Here is a 5,443-nt window from a genome sequence, read left to right as displayed (position 1 = left end):
GAATTCACTCATTCATTCCCTCACCCACACAGCAAATAGTCCTTGATCCAAGATGCTCAGGGTCCATGCAAGATGGCAGGTTTTGAGACCCACTGACCTGAGTTCACAAAAGCATAGGCCAAGCTGCAACCCAACATGATCTCCTAGATCATTCTTAGAAGGGGCAGGGATATTTGCTGAATAGATAGGCATATAGATATTCACAGAAGATTTCTCACATCTACCATCTCATTCAACTTTCACATAAATTTATGAAGCAGGGATTAATTCATGCCATCCTGGATGAGAGGAAGAACTAAGTAGCCAGTGGTTTCTTAGCTACTGAAAGTAAGGAAAGCCAAGATTAAAATCAGCCACATTTGGCAAGACGTGGCTATTTTCTCACTGTGGCACACATCACTGGGGAGAAGCCTAAGCACTAGGCCCCATGCTGGGATGCAGCGTTGAGACTTAAGCTGAGTCTTCACGGGTAAGTAGGAGTTAAACTCAGGGAGAAAGAAACTAGGCAGAAGGGCAGGCATGAGCCAAGCCCCAATGTATGAAATTATTCAAAGGCTTCAGGGAACTTCAGGGATTGTAAGTCTCTGGAAGCACAGACACGATGAGCAAAGTACAGGTGATGAATGAGGCAGGAGGGTAAATCAGAGCCAGAGGTCAGCCAGGGCCTGGGGAGCCAGGCTGAGGAGGATGGACTCAAAGATCAGGGCAACGTGGAGCTGTTCATTGCTTTCTCCAGAGGGAGCACTTGGTCCACTTTATACTTTAGAAAGAACTCAGCTTGGGGGATAATTACTTTACAATACTGTTATGGTTTTCAGAAAGAACTCAGTTTATACAGTGGAAATGGATCAGAGGTTCCAAGATACAGAGGACAAGGAGACCAGAGAGAAAGCTGGTGCAGTGACTTCAAAAGAAATTATGAGGGGACTTCCCTGATGTTCCAGTGGTTAAGACTCCACGCTTCCACTGCAAGCGGCACAGACTCCATTCCTGGCTGGGGAGCTAAGATCCTACAGGCCATGCAGTGTGACCAAAAAAAGAGAGAGAGAGAGAGAGAATGAGCTTGAGCTGGAAGATGCAGTGGGACGTAAAAGGATGAAAAAGATAAGATCTGGCAAGTAATTGAATATAGATGGGGGAAAAGAAATGGAGGCAACTAGGGGAGTTTTGTGATCTGGGTGGTGCCATTCCCTATGAGAATGGGAAGAGAAGTGACAGACACATGGGAAGTGGGGTCCAGAAGAAGGGGAACAAGAGCCCAGTGTAAGAGCAGCAACTGAACTGGAAATGATTATTCATAAATGTCTTCATTAATTTTATTTTGTTTTAAGCATGCCAACCACAGGATCAGATGGTTGGATGGCATCACCGACTCAATGAACATGAGTTTGAGCAGACACCAGGAAATAGTGAAGGACAGGGAAGCCTGATGTGCTGCAGTCCATGGGGTCACAAAGAACTGGACAAGACTTAGGGACTGAATAACAACAATCAGCATCTCAGTCAGGCCTTTCCCACAAAGCCCAGAAGCAGAATCTAGCACTATCACCTCCCTCATCTCTGCCTCCCCTGCCCTCTGGGCCTCCCTTTCCCTTTTAGAGAATATTTAGTCCATAATTTGACACAGACAATGACTAGACAGCATTCTGCTACCAGGGTTTTGGCTCAAAATCTAATTAAAATTTTACTGGGGCGCTAAATGAACCTCAGATCATCCCTCCCCCACCATCCAACAAGGACGCACCTTCTGTAGCCTTGGGATGCTCACTTCCAAGGATGCGGAGACAATCTCCTCCAAGGCAGATTGCTTTGTCTTTGGACAACTCTTGTTGTCATGAAAATCCTCTTCTTTACTGACATCTGCCTGTTCATATCGTTCATCCTCTGCAACTGGTCCTTCATCATCATGTCATTTATTCATTCTTTCTACAAAGATTTGTTTGTATGTGCTAACACTTACTGTTTCTGGCACAGAGCACACAAATGTGAACTAAACAAAAGAACCCTTGCTCATATGAAGGTTATGAATCCTAGAAGGACAAACAAACAGTAAATAAGGAAATAAAATCCAACATAATTCAGTTAGTGATGAGCACATTTAAGGAAATAGTCCAATAAGGTGATGGGATAGAAAATGACTGGCTGGGGGTGGTTTAGTCTCTGAGTCATGCCTGATTCTTGTGACCCCCATGGACTGTAGCTTGCTCAGCTCCTCTGCTCATGGGATTTCCCAGGCAAGAATACTGAACTGGGTTGCCATTTCCTTCTCCAAGGGATACTCCTGACCCAGGGATTGAACCTGCATCTCCTGTATTGGCAGGCAGATTCTCTATTGCTGAGCCACCAAGAAAGCCCGAAAGTGACTAGGGGAGGGGCTGTTTTAGAAAGAAAGTCTCTCTAAGGAAGTGACAATTGAATTGAGACCTGATAGAAGAAAAGTCAGTCTGTTTTAGGGATGAGGCACTTAAGGGGCAGAGAGGACAGAAGATTCTCTGAGAATAAGACGATGGCTAACTGGTCTCACCAAAGCCTCCCCTTCTTGCAGAGTGTTTACATGGCAATGGCATTGGCTCAGTTATGGTCAGTGGCTGGTGGTTCTTGTGTCCACAAGCCCACCCTAGGGACAAAATCCCCCTCAGTCTCATCAGTCGTTACTCACAACTGACCAGTCCTCTTTCTGAACCATTTCTGTTAAATAGGGGGATTTAATTAAAATGAACTCAAAGGCTTTCTAAGGTAACCAGTGAGGGATAATCAAAAGGATATACACTTTGGAATCAGAGAGTTTGTTGTTAATGTTTTTTAGTTGCTGAGTCATGTCTGACTGTTTTGCAACACCATGGACTGTAGTTCAAATCCAACTTTCACCACTTGCTAATATGTGATTGAAGTACTGTTGATTATACAGGTTGCTGATCTGTAAAATGGGGATCAGAATTATTTCATTGGCTCCTTAAAGGAGTTCAATTAAAAAGGATCGTGTATGTAATTTAGGGCATGCTCAATAGGATATTCAGTAACATCAGATACTTTTAGGGATCTGACAACTCTTACAACTAGGTATATCATGCTTGCCAATGACTTCTCTCATCAAATACATGTCTAGGGAACTTAAGAACAGTTGCCACTTTCTTAGAAGCTATGAAGTGTCAGGTTGCCTCTCTTATCTTGGGAAAATATCTATGTCCTCTTTCTCAGAGGGCTTGCTGAAGGATACTGCTCAGGCTGCCTTGTGACCATTTGCAAAATTTCAGTCTCATATTCCCCCTTGTGCTTCAAAAGGGAAATGCATTCTCTCCTGACTGATTAGTCTTTAGTGAGGCCTGAATATAGGGGCTGAAAGGAAGGGATAAGCACTTAACTTAAGGAAACTTAAGCACTTAAGGAAAGATATACCCATTTGAATGCAGAGTTCCAAAGAATAGTAAGGAGAGATAAGAAAGCCTTCCTCAGGGTACAATGCAAAGAAATAGAGGAAAACAATAGAATGGGAAAGACTAGAGATCTCTTCAAGAAAATTAGAGATTCCAAGGGAACATTTCATGCAAAGATGGGCACAATAAAGGACAGAAGTGGTATGGACCTAACAGAAGCAGAAGATATTAAAAAGAGGGGGCAAGGATACACAGAGGAACTATACAAAAAAGATCTTAATGACCCAGATAACCATGATGGTTTCATCACTCACCTAGAGCCAGACATCCTGGAGTATGAAGTCAAGTGAACCTTAGGAAGCATCACTACGAACAAAGCTAGTGGAGGTGATAGAATTCCAGCTGAGCTATTTCAAACCCTAGAAGACGATGCTTTAAAGTGCTGTACTCAATGTGCCAGCAACTTTGGAAAACTCATCAGTGGCCACAGGACTGGCAAAGATCAGTTTTCATTCCAATCCCAAAGTAGGGCAATGCCAGAGAGTGTTCAAATTACCACACAATTGCACTCATTTCACATGCTAGCAAAGCAATGCTCAAAATTCTCCAGGACTAGCTTCTTCCATGGATAGACCTAAACAAAGGAAAGAACTGAAAAAATCAGTGATGTTTATTGCATGATAGGATAAATGCAACCTCATTAACAAATTCAACCAAGTCCTTTTCTCTCTACATTCATCTCCCACCACCAACCCCCTTGATCCTTGTTCTCTGGATATACAGAATGACTTACAACTCCCAGAACCTGCCTTACAACTAGGCATTTTGCATAGGCCTTTGTTTCTACATCGAGTGCCTTCCTGAATACTCCTCCTTTATAAAGAAGACTCCTCCCTACTCATCCTTGTATCCATCTCATTCTTACTTGGAGGGAATTTAATCACTCCCTCCTTTGTACTACTTCTGGACCTTAGGATTGCAGTTGGTACATGATAGTTAAAGTAAAATGTTCAGCCCTAGGAAATTGGGCCCATGCTTTAATACAAGTATTCATTTATGGTATACTCATGGGTTAAGGAGCCGGGCAGGCTGCAGCCCATGGGAGTTGCAGAAGAGTCAGACACCACTTAGCGACTGAGTACACGTGCGCAGGCATAGCTAAAGGTTCTGAGCACCGGGGCTTCCTTAGTGGTACGGTGGTTAAAACTCCATGCTCCCAGGGCAGGGAGCCAGGGTTCGATCCCTGGTCAGGGATCCTGTGCATGTGTGCTAAGTCGCTTCAGTCGTTTCCAACTCTTTGCGACCCTATGGACTGTAGTCTGCCTGACTCCTCTGTCAATGAGATTCTCCAGGCAAGAATACTGGAGTAGGCTGCCATGCCCTCCTCCAGGGGGTCTTCCCGACCCAGGGGTCGAATCCATGACTCTTAGATCTACCTGCATTGGCAGGGGTTCTTTAGCACTAGCACCACCTGGGAAGCCCAGATCCTGTGCGCCACAACTAAAACCCAGTGCAGCCAAATAAAAATAAAATAAAGATACTGAGCACTAGAAATACAATAATAAGCAAGCCAGATACAGTCCCCAGTCTCACAAAACTTACACTCTGGTAAGGAAAGCAGACATTCACAACTAACCACATCAGTAATTACCATTGTGATCATTGTTTTGAAGGGAAAGTGATGGGAGATATAAAAGAAAGAGCTTTATTGATGCTGTGATCATGGAATATTTCACAAAGCAACATTTAGGTTGGATTTCTGAAGAATGAGTAGGGCAAATATATGGGGAAGGACACTCCAAATAAAGGGAAAAGCATGTGTAAAGACCATTGAGTAACTTGGAAAAACGGAAAGAAAACCAGTGTGGCTGGAATTGGTGACAGAATGAGAGAATGACATGCAGTGCAGCTGGAGAGAGACTTGGGAGCCAAATTATACCACTCATTTAAACAACATTATTGATTTTGGACTTTGTCCTGAAACTAATGGAGGAGAGTCAGCAAAGAGTATCAAGCATGAAAAATGAAACAATCAGAACTCTGTTATAAACAGAGCAGTCCCTGCGGAG

The sequence above is a fragment of the Budorcas taxicolor genome, chromosome 3 (assembly GCF_023091745.1).
Source record: "Budorcas taxicolor isolate Tak-1 chromosome 3, Takin1.1, whole genome shotgun sequence".
In the NCBI taxonomy this organism is placed as follows: domain Eukaryota; kingdom Metazoa; phylum Chordata; class Mammalia; order Artiodactyla; family Bovidae; genus Budorcas; species Budorcas taxicolor.
The sequence above is the reverse complement of the archived record's forward strand: the minus strand, read 5'-3'. Positions refer to the sequence as shown.